We start from the raw sequence: 23,119 nt of genomic DNA, 5'->3' as shown, positions 1-23,119 counted from the left end.
GGAAGGAAAGCGGAGGGACAGCGGAGGGGCAGCCCGGGGACACAGAGCCCCAGGTCTCGCCTGGCCGCTCCCGCCACCACCCGACGGATTGGAGGGGTTTGATCTGAAGCGCTGCCTTATATTAATTTAACAGCCGGGGGAGGAGAAGGCACCATTTCTGCCTTTTGCAGCTTCCAGGCTGATGGCAGAGCCGAAGCAAGAAAAATAATTATCATAAAACAAACAAACAAACAAACAAAAATTCAAAAAAAACCCCAATGTAAAACTGGAGCGCAGGGAGCAAATGCTTTTCCTTCGCCTCGGCCCAACCGCTCGGGCGCTCCGCGCTGCCCCGCCACGGAGGGCATCCCTCTCCTGCCAGGGAGAGACAGAAGGGCGAACTGAAGGCAGGACCCCAAACCAGACCCAAGAACCTGGTCGCGATGAAGAAGAAAGTGGAGAAAGCGTCACATACAACAGAAACATTCAGAGTTTATTTTGGGGGAACAAAAAAAAAAGAGAAACAGAAGAGGAGGAGTGAGATATTAAAAAAATAGCACTGAACAATGAGGCGGCAGCAGTCCCTCTACTGCTAAAAAACGGCAACAACCAACACAAGAACACACAGAGGCGGAACACCACCGAACTCCCACTGACTGTCATGTGCGCCTCAGTTTGCTGCTCTGGAGAGAGGGAATGCCTGAAGCACACCAAGGACAGCTGAAACCATCGCCGTGGCTTAAAGGGGAATCCGCCAACTGGAAAACAAAATAAAAGCGGTTTCTGCCCATGTCTGCGTGGGCACATCCCCGAGTCACGTTCTCACGCCTCTCCTTCAAAGTCAAGATTCCTACACATGAAAACTGGAGTTGGGGGGAGGGAGGAGAGAGAAAAGGAGGGAGAGCGTCATCAGTGGGGCTGCTGCCCCGCTCGTGGGACCGCGCCGGCAGAGAGGAGCTGGTTCGTGTGCCGCAGCCCTCGCCGCTTGCTCGGCATTGCCGGCAAAAAAAAAAAGCCGTAGGCACGTGCCACCGCTCGCAAAGGAGCACGGCCACGTTCCCACGCGATCATTTACCTCTTTCCTCCCCAGATTCAGACTGTTTCCGTGCTCATAGTGAGAGCCTTCCACACGGTTGTTTTTGATATCTCATCCGAGACATTAATCTCCAAAAAATCAGTCCTGCAATAAATATTTGAGACAGCAATCTGTGACTGTGGGAACTGACGCCACCCAGCGCATCAGCACCAGCAAGAGGAACGGGGGGGAGGAGAACCAAAGCTGCGCATAAGCACAGCGGGTTGGGTGGGAGGAGGAGGTTTGGAAGGCGAGCCGGAGAGCCGCAGAGCTACAGCTCTGTGCAAAGGCTCTGCACAGAATCCCAGACTGGTCAGGGCTGGAAGGGCCCTCTGGAGCTCCCCCAGTCCCACCCCCGCCAGAGCAGGGGCACCTACAGCAGTGGCACAGGACACCTCCAGGCGGGTTTGGAATGGCTCCCGAGTGGGAGACTCCCCCACCTCTCTGGGCAGCCTGTGCCAGCGCTCTGCCGCCCGCCCTGCCCATAAATTTGCTCTTCCCGCCAAGCTGAGTGCATGGCGCTGGGATGCTCAGCAAAGATAAACGTGGAGAAAATTCTGCCAACCCCCTTCAGGCTGATCTTGCCGGGGGTCCTGCTGCTTGGTGGGGCTTTACCTGTCGCTGCTTGGCTTTGGGATATCCGCGCTGCTGGTCTTGCCCAGCTGCAGCCGAACGGAGTTTGCAGCAGCAGCTTCCATCATCTCCTGGGACTCCTGACATAAAAAGGGACAAATCAAAGTTCTCTGTCTATGATCGAAGTGGAGATAAACTAAAGACCCAGCAAAGCCCACGTGCTGCCCTCTCCTTCTGACCTTCTGTTAGCGCAGCCGGGGAAAGACCTTTCACTCCAAACATTTTGGGAGGGGGTTAAAACCACCCTTACGAGCAAATCTTTCCATCATAATTATAATGTTGATTATAAATGGCACCTTTAAAAATTATACCGCTATTCAAGTGTTAAGCTCACTGCTAATTTAAAAACAAGGTTATGATGCGGGATCCAGGCTGTCAGGATCTATTTCTATTGAGTTCGGATCTTCCCCCAACATTTCAAGAGAAGCTGTGACAGAAAGAGGCAATCTCAGAGCCTGAGGGAGACACCCACCCCCGAGCACCCAGCAAGCATCACCTCTTCTTCTTTGGCTTCATTTTTGGCATCGGCCAACTTCTTCCTGCTTTCTGGCATAAGGTCATCCAAAAAGCTGAGCTCCCGCTTTGAGAAGCAGAAGTCCATCACTTTCCGGACAAACACGAGAGCCAAAACCTTCACAAAATAAGAAGGAAGAGGGGGTGAGGTCTGAGATGATGTTACATCTCCGACGCTGCAAACGTCCCGCTGCTGAGCGGCACCGGCTCTTACCATCATGGGAAAGATGATGGCAGCACGGGACACCTTGATGGCCCAGAGCAGGACGAGGCAGATGAGCTGGATCACGGTGAAGAAATGCACCTTCCGCAAGGGAACGTGCCGCAGGTAGATGAAATCCGGCTGGTGTTTTGCCGGCATCCAAAAGAGCTTCAAGCGGTCGAAGAACTGCAAAATAAAAGCAGAAAAGTTACCCCTTGGGGCTGTGGAAAGTTTCTGGCCCTGTTGGGACGTGGAAGGAGTTTTCAGGATCTCACGTGCAGTGAGAAATCCTGGATCCCACTTTGTTCCTCCCAGGAGCAGCACCCGTTTTCCCTTTGCTCCATCTATAAACCAGTGTGTCCATGAGAGCTGCCCACCAAATTGCAATTATTCCACATCCTTCTATTATAGAATCACAGAAGGGTTTAGGTTGGAAGGGACCTCGAACACCAGCCAGTCCCACCCCCTGCCCTGGGCAGGGACACCTCCCACCAGCCCAGGTTGCTCCAAGCCCCGACCAACCTGGCCTTGAACACCTCCAGGGATGGGGCAGCCACAGATTCTCAGGGCAACCTGCGCTGGTGCCTCGCCACCCTCACAGGAAAAATTTCTCCCTGATATCTCAATCTGCCCTCTGTCAGTGTCAAACCATCCCCCCTCGTCCCATCGCTCCCCTCCCTCATCCAGAGTCCCTCCCCAGCTCTCCTGGAGCCCCTTTAGGCACTGGAAGGGGCTCTGAGGGCTCCCCGGAGCCTTCTCTTCTCCGGGCTGAACACCCCCAACTCTCCCAGCCTGTCCTCCCAGCAGAGGGGCTCCAGCCCACCCAGCAGCTCCGGGGCCTCCTCTGGCCCCACTCCACCAGGTCCATGGCTCTCCTGTGCTGTGGTCCCCGAGCTGGAGGCAGCACTGCAGGGGGTCTCCCCAGAGCAGAGCACAGCAGAGGGCACAATCCCCCCTCGCCCTGCCGGCCACACTGCTGATGCAGCCCAGGATGCAGTCGGCCTTCTGGGCTGTGATCGCGCATTGCCGGCTCACGGTGAGCTTCTCATCAGTCCGCACCCCCAGGTCCTCCTCAGACCATCTCACCCCCCCTCCCTGTTCTTCTATAAAAATATATGTTTAATATATTCTATTCTTCTGTTTGTTATTTGGCATTTCTCAGCCCACTGAATCCCCCAGCGAGGATTCCCACCGGCAGTAGAAATCGCCTTCGCTTTGCACTGAATTCCCCCATTTTCACCACACCAAACACTGCCCTGTCCCAAACTGTGACGCAGAGCGCGCTGAACTTGCCTGGTCCTCCTGCCCTACGTACCTCCTGTGCCCCCACCAATCTTCTCCTTATACAAAATACTTTCACTGCCTGCTTTTGGGGAGGTTTTCTCCCACACCACTGCTTTTTTCCTGCTTCTCTGGAGATGACACAGCAGGGAGCCGCACGCTGTAAGAGTCCATACCTGAATCCCTCTGAGCGACGACACACCCATGTAGAGAAAGACACCGTAAAGCACAGGCATGGGTATAAACTGGGAAATTAAAAAAAAAGAATGAAATAATTTATTTTTTTAATTGCTTTTTCAGTATTACTGCTCTCTTCTAGAGGCACTGCCTAAAATTGCCTAAAGCTTTCCAGTTTCCACAGGGTTAGAGATGTGTCACCTCTTAACCCGTAGAGGTTTTGTGCGTGAGAGTGAGTGAGTGAATGCTCTGCTTTAGGCTGAGCTTCTGAGTTACGTTTCATTAGAATAATCCTATTTTCCTGAAAGGTTGGAGGAAAATAGGTCATTTCACCAATGAAACTGTACACCACGTTCTGTGATGGGAGAAGAACATTTCTACACATTTTTGTGGCAACACGCAAAAGCGAAGTGCCTCCTTTTAGCCTTGAGCTGTGGTGACTTTGTGGGAGGAACACACAAGGAAGCCCACGGGGATGATTTTGGTGTGTTTAGCTACTGGGAACGGCTGTTGGGAGGCATTTGGGGGAGCCAATTGCATCCCATAAGGTGCTGCCTGCTTGAAAGAGAGCAGTGTACTGGTCTGAATCCGCTTCATCGTAACCCATAAACACAGGTGGGCCTGAGAGACACCTGGGAATTAAAGCAGTTGTCCTGCTCGCTTGCCTCGAGGACACCAAACTGGGGTGTGAAGGGCTGGAAAGGGTAACTGAGGCTGGTTCCCACTGTGGGCCAAGCCTCAAGGTTTGGGATCGCCTCCTCCTCTGCTCCACACCTACTCAGGCCTGGAGGGAGGGGATGGTTTTTGTCAAACCTCCAAAAAGCTCACGCTTGTTGGGCGTTTTGCATTTTCCTCTTACCTTTAACACCGAAGTGAAGAAGACAGAGCAGCCCATGAGCACAAAGATCATCAAGCCGGTGACTCTCTGCTCTCGTATCCCCAGAAACTTGGGTTGTTCTCCTGGAGCTGAGCAGCCAGACTCCACTTTGAGGCTATTGACGTGGGTGATGGACAGGACAGTCGCAGCCACAAACCAGGGCAGCCCCATCACGGAGCACACCCCGAGCATCACGGCCACCATGAAAAGGTCCAGGTGGTACCCGCATCCTTTCTGTGGGCAGCAAAACAAGGAACAGAGCATCTCACAGCACAAGAGCGAGGACAACGTCGCGACTCAGACTCAAACCCTACTTGGGCACAAGTCACCCTCTTGAAACTTTAAGAGAAGAATTGGCAAAAATAAGGATGGATCCGGTCTTTGCGCAAGCACCTTGCATGAAAATCTGGCAGGGGTTCAGACCAAGTGGATTTGGGAGGTTTGTGCAATAGCTACTTCTCAAAAAAAACCAAACAAAAAAGACTATTTTCATTCATAAAGAAAGTTCTACCACTGGCAAGCAAGGCGTGACCCCAAGTTATCCCTGGCAGCGCGTCAAAACAGATCGTTCCCCCAGCTCCTGCTGGCGTTTTGAAACAAAAACACGCTTCTATAGTGCTCAAAAATTAATTTGTTCCTCCAAAAGATTGCTCATCTGAACTCCCCTCGTTTGCTCCCTGTGACATCACTAATCCAGCAGAGCATCCTGCCACACAGCCTGACATTGTCCCAAACCAACGCCTTCACAAAGCACTTGGCATAGGAGCTTCTCCCCACACCTGCAGCCCAGAGTGGGGTGGGGATGGGGTCAGCTCTTGCAGCCCCTTACCTTCAGCTTGTGCTCCTTCCTGTTGACAATGACAGCCGTGATCTGCTGGTCCATGAATATCAAGATGGTGCAGAGCAGAGCTGGGATGGGCGCAGCCAACACCGTCCACCAAGGGTTGGGCCCTATGGGGTTGACCAACCACCCGCGGTCGTCTCTGGTAGGCTGCAACAAAGCCAAAACACACATCAGGATCAACTCCCAGCCCAGCCACTTCACTGGCTTTGATTTTCCTCTCCATCGCTGTGCCGCCTCATCTCCTGGCCCTGCCTTCGTGTCACCCTCTCCTACCGGGTTCAGCAGTGCCAGCGTCCTCGTCGCAAGCACCTATAGATACTTCTGTAGGTATCAAGTTTTGGGGCTGGCTTCCTCTTTCCAGAAGGAAACAATGCACTCGGAGGTGGAAGAGGAGATGGTAACACCACCAGCATCTCCAGACTCAGCCCTGTCCTGTCCCAGCATCACCTTGTGGCATCCCCAAGGGCTGAAAGCGGCTCCACACCAAAACACCCCATTACCTTGAACATGTGGGGGACGTGGAGCTTCGGCGACGGGATCCCAACCAGGAAGTCAATGAGGACCATGACGACGATGGTGAGGAAGACACCAAAGTCACTTACTGCGGACCGTACCTGGGGCAAGAAAGCAGAGCTGAAAGGGACAGCACAAACGGGGCCATACCGTGAGATGGAAAAGTTAAAGACATCAACAGCATTAAGGCTGGTTAACAAATTCCCACCACTCTGAGAAGATGCAGCCAAATCCCTCGTTTGGATAGTGTTGCTGTGTTTGTACCTGCGAGATCTGGTGTCAGGCAATAAAAAAAGTTTAATTAGGTGGAAAAGGGTGGTTTAAATTCAAACTTAAAAAAAAAGCCAATAAATATTAAAAAATAACGGAACAGACGTCTGCCACTACAGCTGCACTCACAGCTACAATGGGAATAAGGCACTGAGGCATCATTTGCTCCTCAAAAGGAAGAAACGGTGTCTTTTGTGTCTTTTTCTATGGCAGTTCCTCATTTGAATCAACTTTCCCCTTGGGCACACCAGGTGAAAAAAAACACAAATGAAAATACAACAAACAACCAACTTTGGAAGACCGATTTCCCACTGCCTGGGGAAAATACCACTCTGGGGCAGGTCACGAGGCAGGTGGGAAACGCTACGATTGTTTTGCACTCCTGGAAATGAGTGAGAGACATCCAAGTTTGGCCTTCAAGGTCCAATATTTCCCAGTTTGACCAAGCGGTGGCAAACACTGCTTAGTGCTCCGGGAAAGCCATTTTGGGAAATGAGTGTGGAGACTGCTGCTGGCCGCCGTCTTCTACCTACTCTGGTCGGGAAGTAGCGGCTGGTTTTAAACTTCTTCAATAAGCCCGACAGGACAAAGGTGGAGAAGAAGAGGATGCAGCACCAGAAGAGGACATCGGGCATGTAGGGGCCATCGTGTCCACAGGCAGGTCCACGAAACTCTCCATGCAAATACTGACATTCCTGGGGAAACAGAGCATCAGGACACAAAGGTAGTGCACATGCGGCAAGGAAACCTCGGATAACTTGGGGGTTTGGAGGATCTTGCTCCAAGATCTGTGACCTCGGGACTGCTGCAGCTAGCGGAGATTTATATTTAACGATCAACAGCAGCTGAATAAGTGACACATGGAACTACACAGACAGCAGAGAGAGGAGATGTGATGGGACACTGTACCACAGACCTATGGCACATCCTCCGCTTGAACGGCAGGTAACCGTGGCTGAAGACACCAGAGGGGAAGGAAACACTGGGAACTCTTGGGGAGAGCGAAAGAGGGAACGGGGAAGGAGGGCTAAGACAACAGCGACAGGAAAGGAGAAGAGACAAATTGTCCCTTCCCAGGGGCGGGTTCACAGGACACGGCCAAGGGGGGTGAAGATGTCCATAAGAGCGTCCCACCCTGTGCCTGAGCTCTGCTTGCAGCAACAACGGCCCAAGGGGCTGCTCAGACATGCAAGTTTATGCACGTACCTTCAGACAGCGCTGAGTAAGAAAGCAAGGCCTGGAGTTACTAGGAACCAATTAAGGAAGCTAATTACAGCCTTCAAGCATGAACTTAAGTCCTCCAACTTCTCCAATAACCAAAGCACCCACTGAACCTTGCTCCCAGACAGAACCGCTGTCCTGAGGATAACAGTTATTGCCCACCATGTCGGGGATGAGGTGGAGAGGTGGACTCTCCTTCCCAGGCCCAAGGAGGTTAAACACACTGAAGTAATGACTTTTCAGAGCAGCACTGGCACAAGTTGAAGCCCACCATCACCTGAAGGGCTCTGAGCTTTGCACCAGGCCAGTGCCCCTGGACCCCGCGGCCGCAGCACGAGGAAGCAGTGACTCGGGGCACTTACAGTCACCGTGAGGTTCTCCCAGGTGATGCCAGACACATTGATCTTGTTGCTCTCCCAGAACTGCAGGGTTCCGTTGCTGGGATGGGTCGGTGCCTCACACTTACAGCTGGGAGGAGAGAAGCCAAGACAGGGGTGAGGGGAAGGCGATGGAGGTGCAGCCCTGAGCTCCTGCCAAGGGGCAGCGGTGTTTTAGGAGGAAGAAACCCACTAGGAGACGGTGAGGAAGTCCAGCTTGCTGTGCGTGTGCACAGGGTAGGTCACTCGCAGGTGACTCAGCTTCTCCAGAGCCTCATAGATGAAGATGATGCAGATGAGGGAGGCGAAGGCTTCTTCGGTGAAGCGGGTGATGTAGCACACCAAAGAGCTAGCATCAGTGGCCACCAGCACTATGCAGAAGAAGGCGGTCCACAGACCAATGCATGCCCGGAGAGAGAGATAGGAGAGCGCGTAGTCCCTGGGAAAGCAAAAGAAAACGCAGGGTGGAGAGGGCAGCAAGAGGCTCCGAGCCGTGCCTTCCTTCGGGGAAAGTCGGCAGCAATTCAGGAGCGTGTCAAGGCTGCGGATGGTAAATGCAGTTTCCACGTCCTACAACAGACAGCCTCGGGGCTGCGGCGCAGGGTGTGGGCCCGCAGGAGGAGAGGCTAATTATTTAATTATCCTTATTTAACAATGACCTTGTGTTAACGCCTCGGAGCCTAACTGAGGTCAGGTCCCTGTTGTGGAAGGTGGTGTTCTCCCACATCACCCCGATGCCCTAACAGCAAAACCGGCTGGGTTTGCACCCAGTTACCTGCTGCCAGCAAGTTGGGGCTTCATAATAAATTTAATTGCAATAAGGGGGTTAATCTCCCATCACAGTTGCCACAACAAAAAGACTGTCATGGAAAATATCCATTTTGCCTGAAAAGCTCCTGCTTTCTCAAAAATCATCAAAACATTGGACCAGAAAACTCTTTGGATATGTGGGTAAAATATATTTCCACTTCCAGCAAAAATCATGCAAAAAAGTGCCCGAGTTTGTACTGAGAGGAAAGCAAATCTTCCCTCATTCCCAAACCAGAGTCATTTGTCTCATCTTCCCTGTGCAGCCCAGCTCGGGCATCCACATCCTTGTGGTTTCTCCTCCTCCTGCTCTTTCACTTTAACCCTAAAAAACCCGAACCACCCATCCATCCTTCAGAGACCGAGGGCTCCTGCACCGTCACATACTAAAGCAGCAGCGCGTGATGTCTGTGACACAGAAGACAACTTCAATCTACCAACTACCACTAAGAAAAACATCTTTTCTCCATCCCTGCCTTCCAAAGGCGCTCGCAGCACCTGGCCGCAGCAGTCAGCCTTACTTGCAGAATTTGTAGAGGATCTTCTCGAACACGAGGACGGGGCCGGTGCTGCCGAGGATGGTGAGAGGTTGGCCAGCAAAGAGGGAATACACCACGCCGGTCATGGATGCGCCCAGCAGCGACTCCATGGCACTCTGTCCGGGGAAGAGAGGCAGCAGTGAGTAATTAAGTCATTAGAGGGAAAAACACAAGTGCAAATTCACTGCAGCAAGGACTTTTGCATGAGTTTTGTCCTCCCCCATGCCACCCAACAGAGAGAGGTGCTCACTATGTGGCCGTTGGTCGCCTCCCCCAGCAGTCCCCCGAAGGTGATGATGGGGGACATGCAGGCACAGTAGAGAAAGAGAAAGGACGCCAGACACTGCAGGCTCAGACCATCCCGAAAGTCACTCCAGAACCAGGGGGCTTTTCGCTTCACATCCCGGATCAAACCTCCAAAGAGCCTGGAGGAAGGAAAAAAAAAAAACCACAACATTTTCGTGGAAGACCGCGTTAAGTTTTCTTGGCTGAGGAAGGACAATCATAAGCACAGAGTAACTTCCGTTGCTAAAAAGAAGTCTCCTTCTCCCATTTTAGCCCCAGTAGAAACTGAGGCATACAAAAAACCCCTCCAACAAAAAGAGACCAAACCTGAGAGCCCGTCCCCTCTTATTGCAACAGTCCCTCACTTTGAGAAGCAGCAGAGCTCTACCTGGAGGTACTTACACATCTGCTTCCACCCCAAAGCAAGAAAACCTCTGTGCAACCATGCTGCGGCTGAGCCCAGCTGCCCAAATGTCCCACCCACCCAGCCCAGGGGACCAAGCTGGGAACCTGGAGCCCCTTCACTGACCCAGTTCACCCCAAAACTCTGCTAGAAGGGAGGTGCACACTCAGATTTTAGGGGCAAACAGAAAAACACCCCACCAAACTATTTCAGTTCACACCTTCCTGTCCGCTCCAGTTCAGGACCGCTGTGCTTCTCCGGCTTGCTGTGAGAAGCGCTGTCATCGAGAGCTTCTGGCACCTTCCTTTTTTCCTGTTAAAATGGAAATAAGATAAAGATATGTCTTTGCAGCCACTGGCTTGTTTTGCTTTTTGGGCTGGGTACGTGACCTGTGAATTTGGGCCCCTGAGCAGCACCCCCAGCCGTGCTGCCCTCCTGCCCGTCCCCCTCGTGCCTCCTTCTGCTGCAGCACCCACCTGCGAAGGGACGTTTTTCGGGGGCTCAATTCGGATGGAGGGATCCCACTCTCCTGGCGGCAAAACCATGACCTGATCCAGAAACTCATCGATGCCAGCCACCAGGTCAGCCTGGTTCTTGGCTTTATAGGCAACATCGTGGAAAACCTGCCGTAGGAGACAACCTGGTGAGAGCATGACCCATCTCGGATGTCCTAACCAGTGCAATAAGCTCTTGGCTAAATGCAAGGTCATTTCCCCCAAATCGCCTGTTGGAAGTGGCAGGAAATATTCCCCCCAAAGCAAAAATCTGTGCATCACAGTATTTGTAACCATCTCCACCAGGCTCCCGTCCCCCATGGCACACCACAGCCTTCTGCTTCAAGCAGAGAAGTTTCACTGGCCCTGGCAATGCCACCACTGGGGACAGCGTGCTGGGGACCCTGGGGAGAAGGATGAGGCATGGGCTGCAGCCCAGGTGGGATTTTAGCCTCCTGCAGGCAGCTAACAGGGACAGCAAACCCTCTTCCTCACTACTACAGAGACAGGGAGAGGTGAAGAAAGCCCCAAAAAATGACCCGGAGATATCTCTTATCTCGTCACACCTCATCCGTCATGATAGTAGCCATGGACCTGCCGATCTCATGGTACTGATGGGCTTTTCCTCCTGGTCCAAGCAAAACAAACAGGAACCTAGGCAAGAAAACCAAAATGAGAGAGAAGAACATGGCCTCACTCAAAGGGCACCCAAGGAAATCCCTGGGAGCTCCCAGCCCAGAGCGTGGCTCCAGGGGGGACGTGTAGGCTCACCGACTCCGGTGATGAATTTGAAACGCATCAAAACCAAACACAAATTTGAGGTTTGGGCCAACTTTCATTAAAATTGGCCAATGGGTTTAAAAGCTCCAGCAGGGAAGGGAGGAATGAAAGCACGGAGATGTGGGTGGGAGAAACGTGCTTGCTCCCACTGGCTGTGTTCCCCTGGGACGCCCAACTGATGCATGAATTTGGTGTTTTGTTGTGGTGTTTTTTTTTTTAAATAAAAACTTTGCGCTTCTCATTCAGACCTCATTGGGATGGGAACTTCCATCATGCCCGAGAGGAGGACAGCTGGGGTCAGGCGGACAAATGCCACGATGGGCTGGCGAAGGAAATCCAGCTCTCCTACGAGCACGTTGCACGCTTCAGCCCCGGTGGGAATTTTCTTCATGAAGCGCAGCTCCGCCTGGGCATGACAAAGGATTTTCAGGCCATTACCCCAAAAGTAAAGCCCACCGCACTCTGCAGAACACTCTGCAGCCAAGTTTGCAAGAGCAAATCTGGCCTAAAAGCGTAAGAAAGCTACGAGTGTCTCACCTTGCTTAGATCCATCGCATGGCTGTCATGGTTCACCCCATTTTTAGCTTCTGCAGTGGTGGGAGATGGATGAGGAGTGAGTGTTTGGGTTGGGAGGAGAAAGAAAGACACTGAGAAAGACAGGCAAGGAGCAATCGGGACACTTCTCCTTTGCCAGGAGAAGTCTAATGGGGCCAAAGCCCTGCAGAAACCTTCACCTGGTGCCAAAGCCTGGCAGAAACCCTCACCGGGTACCAAACCCTGCAGGAACCCTCACCTGGCTTGTCGAGGGGAAGCACGTCTAACTGCTTCTTGCTCACGTCAGCAAACGAGCAGACGATGGGGAGAAGGTTGTTTCTTTTCTTCTCGTTCTGATGGTGATGCTTCTTCAAAAGCACTTCTCGAACTTTCGCCTGCGTGCGCTCATCAAACTCCGTGGACTGCTCTTGCTGGCCCAGGATCATATCTGGAGATGGCAACGGGAAACGAAGCCATCAGAGCAGAAAGTCCCCAAGCCCCGACCCCTCAAGCCCCCGGCGAAGGCTGCGACATGCAGGATACCCTAACGCGGGCTCAGCCTTGCTTAGCAAGACGTTTTAATGCAGTTCAGCCTTTGCAGCCAAAGGAAGAATTCTCTTTTGCTAAAAGCCATCATCAAAGTGCTTATTCATCACTCCGCTCAGATAATTATTCCCCATCCTAGATAATGTGATTTTTTTGCCCGATCTGGCGTTTCTAGACAGACTTTCTAGACTCGACACATGTCAACAAATTATAAGCAATCTCTAGCACAGACTTTCCCAGAGTTTCCTTTGCCCATCGACTGCAATTTGCCAAGCCCAGGGAGAAACGTGCTAAGAACGGCTCCGACTTCTCCAGCTCTTGCAAGGGCTGAATGGAGACCTGCCAGTCAAAGATAATTTCTCCAAAGCCGCTTTTTCAATTAACTTCAGTTATCTTCCCCACAGAAATATGCTGCTTGGTCACCTGCCAGATAAACTCTGCCTTTAAAGCTCTTAAATCCTGGATGTTAAGGCAATAGGAAAAAAAAAAACCAAGAACGGGAAGAAACAGCTTGTAGTAAGTAGCTTATTTAAGGAGGTTCAGCTCTTACGCAGACTCCGTGTTCCTGAGAGCAGCCTGCCAAGCCCTGACACTCCTTTCTGGCCGGAGAATATTCTCTAATCGCCTCTCTGACCCCACAAATTGCTTTCAAAAGGCTCCCATACTGGGAGAAAAAGCTGATGTGACTGTTGTACACCCAGTCTACATCCAAAAAGCAACCCACGATTTAAAAACACAGTGGAGGTTCTGGAAAAGGACGTGCCATTGGGGCAGGGTTTGATACGGGAGTGAAGGGCACCGCGGCAAATTGAGCTCGGCCGTTCCCAGCGGGACGCAGTGCGCTCAGTACCTGCGATCTCTTCAATGCTGTTGGCACAAACATCCAGCAGCACCATCCCGTTGCTGATGCAGCTCCGCAGCTCGAAGAGGCTGTGCAAGGACAGCGTGGCCACGTAGGGCTTGCTCCAGCGCTCGCCGCCATCTTCCACGTCCTCCTCAAACTTCAGCCACCTGCGGACATTGGGCACGATCAGCCCCGTTGCAAGAAAACAGCCTCAGCTCTGCAACCTCTTTGGTGCAGCTATGGGGCGGCAAGAGGAGAAGGCTCCGCGCATTGGCACCTGCAGCTGCAAAGCTTCACGTCCCAGAGAGCGGAAGGCAGAGCCCACGGCCGCCACCGCAGCCGGCGGCAGGGATTTACCTTGCCGTTTCCTTCCACTCGGCATCTTCACCCGCCTTCAGGAAGATCTCATCCAGCTCAGTGAACAAGTGGTGGGGAACATGCTGCTCGTCCTCCTCGGTGCTGAGGATGAACTGCACCCGCTGGGATGGGGTGTCTGGGGGCAGAAGATAAATCCCGTTACCACACCTGCATTCGACCCGTCACGCTCATACGCAAAGTGGCCATTGATCGGCACCAGTTCAGCCCTAAATATTGGGCTGGCCCCTCTCCCCCGGGTCTGGCCGGGCTTGCACAGAGCCACGGAGAAGGAGAAGCATCTATTGCACCTCTGCATAAGGACGGGCCACTTTCCTTCCCCACGTTTCCATTTTTAATGGCAGGATCCCTCTAAGGAAGACCAGCCTCAATCCATTATGCCTTCAACTGCCTCCCAAATAATGCCACTTTCCCTCAGAAGAACAGCAAACCACACAAATCAGCCACACAGACCTGCTTGCAGAGGATCCCGGCACCCACACAGCCCCGAGAAGGCTCGTGAACGCTGCGGCGGGACTTACAGTGGTAGCTCCATTGGGGCACAGTCCTTCTCCCGTTCCTTCTTCCGATGCTTCTGGCGGTGGGGTCGGTGGTGCCGGTGGCACCGGTGGCTTTGCCTCACCAGCGGCATCCGCACGCCCACGGACAGGGTGCGGTGGCCTGCGAAAAAAGCAGTGTTCGCATCACTCTCGATATTGTGGAGACGGTTGACACCGCTGCCACGATTAAACCAGCGCATCCATCCCAGGAGGAAACACCAACTTCTCTTCATTTTAGTTTCACTGCATCCCTGAATGTCAGAGACATCCTTTTTTCCAAGCCTGTTTAACTTTGCAACAATAGAGCAACAACAAGCGATGGCTCTGGGTCACCTAAAAGTGCCCTGAAAATATCAACCCTTGTCTAAAATTCCAGCTTTGGCTGGACAACACTCAGACCTGCTCATTAAGCAGCCACAGAAGGTAATTATTTTTAAAATCTTTGTATGGCACAAGGCAACAAGAGGAGATCCAATCAGTCCTGTGATAATGAAGTCTGGAACAAAAAAAAAAGAAAATCACAGCCCTGTGTCTGCAGCCATCAACTTATTCTCCTGACCTCTCCAAGCCAAGAGCAGCCTCTGAGAAAACAAGCTGGGAACTACCCAGCTCCATGGCCAACGCTCACACCGCAGATGCCATGGGGGCTTTTTCCCCTCTGTCTAAAAGCCATAATATTAAAACAATGTGAAAATAACTGTGCTTGTTTATTTGCAGGTGATGCATACGCTGAGCACAGGACGCGGCAGGGACTTTGCGCGACGGGAAAACGCGTGGGACTGGTGGCACCTCTCCCGACTCACCTTCCAGCTCCTCCTTCTCATAGTGAATAGTGACAGCAGTGCTTGTTCTTCCCTGGTCAATCACCGCCTCCTCGTCGTGTCTCTGTTTAGTGAGGAGAAGAAGATACAAGTTGGGGCCGGGTGAGGAGAGCTCCCTTACGTCCTCCCAGTCATCACCCATCCCTGCGGCCACGCGAGCCCAAGAGCATCACACCTCTGTGTGTCTCCTCCTCCAGGCACAGCCCTAAAAACACGGACTTGGAGGTTTTTATTCCCATACCCAAATAAAACCACCTGTAATGTCACCTGTATTGTATATACCGTGAGTCTGGAAGGATTTACTAAAAGGGGAGACAGTTGAGTGTTTCAAACCAAAACCAAACCTCCTGCTTCGTTCTTGTGGTTCCTTTCGAAAAATTAAAATTAAAAAAGGGATTTCCAAACTGGGGTGGAGTGGGGTGGGGGAACCCAACTCCACACTTTTGAGCACAGCCAGTTTCATTCTCCAAAAGTGATACCTGCAGGACTCACTAGATGGCACTTGGCCACAGGACATGGCCACCATCAACCTCCAAAGGCCCTCAAGAACCTGCAAGGGTGAAGCTTCGACTTCAGCCCAACCAGGCTCGGGCTTCTCTTGCTGCAAGCCCGCTTTCCACACAAAACTGCGTTTTTCTCCTCAAAAGAAAAGCCAAAGGCTAACAGCTAATGCCCTCCTTGGCTGAAATACCACTGCCAGTGCTGCACGAAGAGCATCTGTGCCTTAAAAGCCAAAGGAGAACTACAGGCGTTCTCTTCTCCCCTTGTCCCTGGGCTGGGGAAGGGCATCACCGGGATCACCACGCTCAAAGAAATAAAAACCCAACCACGTCTCACACTCAAGTCGCAACTGCAACTTTGAAAGGGCCTCCAGGAAACCCTTCTCTTTAGAGAAGAGCAAAACACCAGAAATCTGCTTTTTATCCCCCAAATCCCTGCTTCGACTGAATGGCATCACCTGCCGCCGCGCAGCAGCGACGCTCGGGAAGCTCACACCTCCCGCTCACCAGTTAATTTAATGAGCAAAAGGAACAAACGTTCCCATCTGGGAATGAGTTTTTTCTGGCCCCCGAGTACTAATTTCAAAGCCGACTTGCTGCGACCTCCCCGCCACCTCCCGGCACTCGCCCGCGTCACCCGGCAGCCGGATTATGACGCGCCTGTGGCTTTCCCGTCCTCTCTCCCACGCTGATCTCCACCACCCTCCGTCCCTTCTTAGCAATGCGTCTACTCCCCTCCAGATTTACCGGAAAAAAAACTCAAAAACCCAAACCCCATCCTCAGAAAAGGCACGGGACAAAAGGGGCTTAATCAAATCGCTTTAAATGGCAATTTTAGTAAAATCATTACTTAAGTAAAACACCAATTTGAATTAAATCACAATTTAAGTAAAATCGCCACCGAAATAAAACCCCAATTTGAATTAAATCACTGTTTAAATTAAATCGCAACTTAGATACAATCACAATTGAAATAAAATCGCAATTTAAATACAATAGCGAGCTTGAGTGTGTTACAGGGGTGTCAGAGTGGGAATAAAGGGAGCGATTTGGGCATCACAGCTCCCCAAATCCCCCCCGAGCAACATGGGGAAAGTCTGCTTCTCTCTCAGAAACCATTTTGGCTCCGTGCTCCCACCCACGATGCTAAACCTGCCCCCGGCAGGGCACAAAGCATCGTCCCCCCGCATCCTTCCCTGCTCTGGCGACATGCCAGTGGGATTTTGGGAAGTCTCCCCCCCTTTTGGGGGGATGCGCAGCCCCTTGGCACAGCCCTCCCACCTGTAACTCTTCCAGAAGTGTCATTTTGGGACCCTCCTCCTGCTTCATCCTCAAGTCGGTCACCGGTTTTGGGGGATAACTGAGCCTCCAGATCAATCAGAGGACCAAACCCTCCGACTGCAGCCCAGTGACTCCCAGTCTGCACCATCTCCAGCACATAAACAGCGACCGTTGCTGGGATCGGAATGTTCAGGGTGACCCCGGCAGTTATTTAAAGCCATACACCCCAATACTGATCCCGCTTGGAAAACTTAGCGGATGGGGAGAAACCTGCTCTGTTTTGAGGAAAAACTATCCAGAATAGAGAAAAGGGGTGGAAACACTGCATCTCGGCAGGGCAAAAGGTGTTACACAGTGTTTGGGTGTATTTGAAAGCCCAAACTGCCAAAAGACCACGTGAGGCACAAACCGTTGGGGAAATGCCCGTTATGGGGCAGCCCTGATTTTCATCAACATTTCCTGCATCAAATCAGGGTGTTTCAGGGAGGTCTCCCTTCGGCACGGCCTCCGTCCCTTCTCGGCTTCCATAAACCCTCGTTAGCCAGACCAAGTCCTACGCCGTATGGAAATGTCCAGAGAAGCCCCATGTTTTACTCTCCTCGCTTCCGCCAGCTATCTCCAGCCCTACTTTATGTTCCGAGCGGAGCTAATCCCTCATTTCCAGCCTACAGATTCATTTGCTGTCATGAACTTCCTCCCCGGCACTGCTCAGCACAAAGGTTAACGGCCCCGGCTCGCCCTGAAAGGTGACACGGGGTGTAAAATAACACAGCGAAGGAGGGTGACAACGAGGTCTAATCCGTTAAAACCCCATTGGGATCCAAGCTCAGATCTCTGCTGCTTTTTTATTATTTAGTATTAAAGCTTCAGGCGCAAATACAGGAGAAAGAAGCCAAGTGGGTCCGTGGCAAGACACTCCGAGAATCCCATCGCCCTTCCCCAGTTGTTGCAGCAGAAATCGCGGCAAACCTCGCACAGAGATGCCACCGAAGGAAACGGTGCCACTCAAAACCCTCTTTTTCCCGATTAAGACACCCAAATGGACCCAGAAAGGTTATTTCATTGAGGAAATCGCTGGAGGATTTAAGGATTTAATAAGTCTATGGGATCTGTGGACGCGTGGGCTTGGGATGGGATGGAGCAGGATGGAGAGATGCCTCCAGAAAGCAAATTATCCCATCCCAGGATGGGTACCAGCACTTGCAGACACTTCGCCTTCCCTCTTTGTCCTTCTCCGCTGCTGCCAGGCGCCTGGAAAACATCAAATCATCGAAACTGGGCTGGGAAAGGGGATGGCAAGCTCACTTTTGACTTTCGGAGCAGAGAGTGTTGTTCCCTCTCAAGAAAACTTCTCCAAATTATTATTTTGCTGCAGGGTTTTTTTTGTCCCAGCAGGAGAGAGAGGGACTTTTGACTGTCCTGCCTCAGTTTACCTGTCTCAGTGCAACTCCTCCAGTTAGAAAGAAAAATCTTTCCCTGGGGAAGCTTTGGTGTAATTGAGGATGAGGAAAAGCACAAAGCAGAGGTTCAGGTCCGGCTTTGAGTCCTCCCGGTGCCAGGGGAGGCCAAAAGCATCGCACGAGCAGGCAAACTTCCCATCTCAGCCCCCTCATCCCGTCACTCGCAAGCTGGACTGGCCACCAGCAGCAGGAGGGAGGATTGATGTAATTAATCTCGTGCAAAGTGTAATTAATAACACTGATCCCAGTGTTATAAGGGGATGAGGGGCCAAACTGGGGGAGCTGCTCTGGTGGCGGAGCAGGAGACCCCCCTCCTCGCCCCTCTCCATCTCCATCCTACCCAGACGAAGCCACCGGTCCTGTGGCTCCCTCCTTTGCTATCGTGGGGGTCAGCACCATCCCCTGCAGGGACCCCTCCGGCTCCTGAGCCAGGATTTGGGCTGTGACGGGGACTGGACCCGGGAGAGGACACATCTCCAGAGCCCCAAAGTGGGGCTGTGAGGGGGGGACACACGCAGGTCACAGCTGAGCATCACCAGGACGTGACCGTCTTCCCTTGCTGGCAGAGACGCAAATTCCTCTCAGTCTTTCCTGTGAGCTGTAATTTCAGGGCAGATTAATTAATTCCCCACCTCTCGTTTGCCCCCGAGAGCACCTCCTGCAGCTGGGTCCCATGGGTGCAGCGGGGGGGCGGACAGGCCCTCCCCCGGGCCAAGGAGATGCAGAAAGAGGGGGGGACCACCCAGCCACCTCCTGCCTGCACCCCAACACCAGGCGCATCCGTGCAAGCGCCCGGTGGGACAATAGCTGAGGTGACCGGGTGGCATGGGGCTCTGTGGGGACAGTGGCCTTTGTCCCCCTGCTCTGAAGGGCCACAGCATCACCAGGGGGTCACATCGAGATGCGGAGGAGGGGGGGTCTGGTGGGGAGACCCCCAACAGGCATTGCCCAGGTGCCTTCCTCCCCTCCTCACATCCCTCCCGCACCCAACTTGGGTACCCCTCGCCTCCCCCTTTGAGCCCCCACCCCTCTGCCTTGCAGATGCCTTGCTGATGCCTTACACCCCCTTTCAGCGGCCTGCTGTCCCCCCTCCTTGCACACCCCCAGCACCCTATTTTAGACACCTACCACCCTCCTTACCCCCTCCAACCTTGCAGATGCCCTTCACTCCCCTTTCCATGGCCCTCACAGCCCCTTGCAGATGCTTTGCCTCCCCCATTCACCCCCACCCCCTGCTCCCAACGTGTTTCCCCCCAGCCATGAGAAATGCCGCAGTGAGCAGCCATGGAGCATTCTCCAGCCACACCGTCGGCATGGCCCGCCCGGGGGTACCAGGCATCGCCCTCCCTGCCCTGGTGCCGCTGCCCCCCACCTGACAGCTGAGGATCCCATCGGCCCGTTGCTGCTGGTGGGCATGGCGGGGCTGGGGGGGAGATAATTGCTTGATAACGATACTCTTAAGACATCCAAACAAAACACAAACAAAAATCACTACGATCACAAAAATTAGTAGGTTTCACAATAGGCTTTGCAGCTGTCAGCTCAGGGCAAACTCAAAGCCATGCAAGATTTTGTTCAACCATCCGACTTCTATTGCCTCTCGTAGATTTCTGCCATCCAAGTAGAAAACAAATTAATTTTTCTTATTTTCTCTTTTGACTGATTCCCTGTCCAATCAATACACCAAGGAGGAGATCGCGTGTAATGCCATTCTCCGTGTTCTGCCGTCTTCCAAACTGAAGGGAACTGCATTCGAGAAAGTGCTCGAAAGCCCAGCAGTTATCACCTCTGTTTTGGACCCGCGCTTCAAGGAGATGCAGTTTCTCAGCCCCAGCCTGAGAAGCGAGTTGCACCAGCCAGTGAGAACCACGCTGTTGTGGGTTTGCAACCACCAGTCCCCATCTGCCACCCAGTCTGGGGTGCCAAACTCAGATTCCAAAGCCACAGGCGCAGATGCCGGCAGCCAGCTGCCTGCTCGCAAGGACCCATGCGCCAGCGCCCCGTCTCAGAGTAGCTACGACATCCTTCTGGGGTAGGACCCGATGGAGAGCATGCCCGAGATCCACCAGCAACTGGAAAACTACATCCTGGAGCCCCTCTGCAAGCACAGCACCAGCTGGTGGAAGAAGAACGAGCATCGCTTCCCGGCTGTGGGGCGGCTGAGCCGGCAGTACCTCGCCATCCCCGCCACCGCCCTCCTGCCAGACCAGGCCTTCGCTGCTGGGGAAAGCGCCCTGGAGCATCGGTGCACTGTCCTGGTGCCGGAGAATCTGGTCCAAATTCTGTTCTTGCATCCACATTCTGATTTTTTAGAATCAATGTGAAACAGCAACAAGACTTGGAACAGGAACTGGCACGTGGAGCCCTTCCCTGGGTCAGTGGGGGGTTAAATCGACCCGCGGGGTTTTGGACACCACAGTTAGATAGGGTGCCGGGTATTTTTCCCAAACTCCCGCCTTTTTGGCATCGCTTGGGCAGCACCGGCAGTGAGGAGCAGGCTTAGGGAAGAGGTGTGAACACGCCGATGCCTCTTCTGACTTTTAGGGTAGTTTTTTTATAAATACAAGTGATGGGAAACAAAAGGAGAATGTTCGTACCCGCTCTGCAAAGCGGGCGCTTTGGGGAAAGAAGTTTACCATGGCCCAGACCTGAAGATCAATCCTTTAAAGACAAAACAGAACCAAAATACAGATTTGCTTCAACCGGGCGGGAATATTCAGCCACACAAAAAAAAAACCAAACCAAAACAAAAACAAAAAAAAAAAAAAAAAAAAAAAAAAGCAAGCCATGAAAATCAGGTGGCCTGGCAACGAAAAGTAAACCTTTTCTCCCTCCCGGTACACCGCCAGCAGAGACCAGCCCCCTTCTTTAGATGTCATTCCCTGAACTAACCCAACCACCATTGTCACTGCCAAACGCTGCGTTATTTGTGCAAACAAACACCGATGGGCGCTACAGCGCAGCACGAAAGGCCAACGCCGACTCTGGCAAATAACCAAGAGGCCTCGCGGCCATCCAACACCTTCACCCGCCCCAATCCTGCTGCTGGCTTTGTCATGGCAGTGCCGCTGCGCTCTCCAGTGGGAAAACCAACCCGGGAACAGCACTGTGTGGCGCAGGCCCAGGTTCTCCTTTGCTTCGCACCACCAACCGCACAGAACGGGTTTTGACGGCTTCGATTATTTCTGGCTCAAACCCAGCAAGAGCAGCCCCAGGACTTGAACGTTCAACAGCTCAATTTAATAAATTGAGGAGAACACATAAAAAAAAAACCTTACTCCTCTCAGAAGAACAACAAACCTTACTCCTATCAGAACAACACTAAAGCCTAAAACTAAGAGCTAAAATATGCCTAACTAAGACCGAAAATCTACACGTCACTATCACCTAAGGGGGAAACACTATTAAATACAATACCTTATTCTCTGCTGTTCTTATCTTCTGGGTCTTTCTGGAGCGGGGGTGACCTCGTGGTGGTGGACCCTCCGCAGAGCTCAGGCGCTGCTGGAGGCGAGAGATGGTGGGTGGGGTTTTCTTAGTGGAGGAAAGGGACCTGGTTGCTGGGCTGCACCGGCAGTTGCCCAGTTGCCAACGGGAGGAGGTCACCCTCTGGGCTTCTGCCGGCTTCGCCGCCCTTTGAAGACGTCCCCAGGGCCTTCCGATCCTCCCGTGGGCGATGGTATTTCACATGCGCGTTCCTCCCGTTGACTGTCCCAAACACCCTGGAAGGGAAAAAACAAACGGGGATTTTTAACTCCTTTTCTAAGAAAAAAAAAATTGTTAGACGACGTTTCATTACTTCTAATTTTGTGAGTTTCTTGTGCGTTTTGCTGCGTGGTGCCACACAGTCTCTGCCGGTACCCCCGGCTGGGTGGGACCTCGTTGGTTAAACACGGCAGATCATTGGGGATTAAAATAGGAGAATTAACATCACGATGGATCAAAATCGGGTCGGACTGAAACTCGAGTGGCTCTGCGTGGCACGAGCAATGTCGCTTGGCACGAGCGACTGCAGCGTGGGAGCCCTCGGGCCGCAAACCGCAAGAAGGAACTTCAGTGGAACCTTTTTCTCAGCCAAACAAAGGAGAAACGCTGGGATTCTCGCCCAAGGAGATGAACCGCCCCAGGCCTGTAATGGGAGGAAAGGGCCTTCAAAGAGAGAGAGAGAAACCGTTGTGGCTGCAGTCAGCGGGAGACGGAGGAGCCCCGAGTGCAGGGGAGACGGGAGGAGGATGGAACTGAGCAGGAACAATCCCGACAGGTTCGTTGCTCCAACAGGCGCAGAGGAAAAGCGGCTATTAAACAAATGGTGGTGACAACACGTGGCCATGTGCGGCATGGGACAGGTGCCCCAACACCTCAGGGAAGAGACCGTGAGGCGTTCAAAGGCACAGGAAAACACAGCGGTTTCAGCTAAAAGTCCAACAAAAGCAGCAGGTGGCGGCGGGACAGTGGGAATCCTCCAGCTGCCCTTAGTTCTGCTCCCCCCCGGCCATCTCGGAGAGTTTACATCTGTTTGAGCCCAAAGCAGTGAGTTTCAAGAAGAAAAAGCGAGCAGCTCACCTTCCACACTGCCCGCAGGGAAACCCAGCTGCATCGCCTGCGCCTCCAACCCCGCGCGGAGCGTCCCCGGGATGGCGGGAGGGACTGCCTGTGCCACGGGGCGTCTTTTCGCTGCTCTTCTGCTTCTTGGTGGGCCCAAGCCGGCGCCTCTTCTTTGGGCTGCAACCAGCCTGTAAAGCAGACAGCTTGTGCTCATTTCTCCTGCTCCTCAGCAAGGGGGACAGCTAAAGCGAAAAACTGGCTGGAAACATCCCCAAACGGCCTAGGCAGTGAGGGGTTTATTTGTGTGCTGGGTGGAACGCGTTCTATCAGCCCCAGCCTGCCCCGCTGAGCTCCTCCAAACGCTAAAACAGCCAAAACAATGCTGAAATTCGACGGGGAGGATG

General features: G+C 52.8%; 1 pseudogene across 1 annotated transcript; it reads right to left on the bottom strand.

The window, feature by feature from the left end:
- Positions 1-1,071: 1,071 nt before the first annotated feature.
- LOC309685784 (electroneutral sodium bicarbonate exchanger 1-like) lies at positions 1,072-14,993 on the bottom strand (annotated as a pseudogene). The gene is made up of 23 exons: positions 14,912-14,993; positions 14,091-14,229; positions 13,552-13,687; positions 13,201-13,361; positions 12,064-12,252; positions 11,808-11,917; positions 11,519-11,676; positions 11,057-11,144; positions 10,473-10,619; positions 10,217-10,308; positions 9,559-9,733; positions 9,291-9,424; positions 8,156-8,401; positions 7,948-8,053; positions 6,898-7,059; positions 6,082-6,195; positions 5,567-5,728; positions 4,720-4,971; positions 3,860-3,928; positions 2,415-2,588; positions 2,184-2,318; positions 1,670-1,767; positions 1,072-1,159 (listed from the first exon to the last, which is right to left on the bottom strand). The product of its transcript is annotated as an electroneutral sodium bicarbonate exchanger 1-like (transcript).
- Positions 14,994-23,119: the final 8,126 nt, after the last annotated feature.

This window comes from Vanellus vanellus, assembly GCF_965231255.1.
Source record: "Vanellus vanellus genome assembly, contig: HAP1_SCAFFOLD_113, whole genome shotgun sequence".
NCBI lineage: Eukaryota > Metazoa > Chordata > Aves > Charadriiformes > Charadriidae > Vanellus > Vanellus vanellus.
Note: the sequence above shows the minus strand (reverse complement) of the source record. Positions and strands in the feature narration are given on the sequence as shown.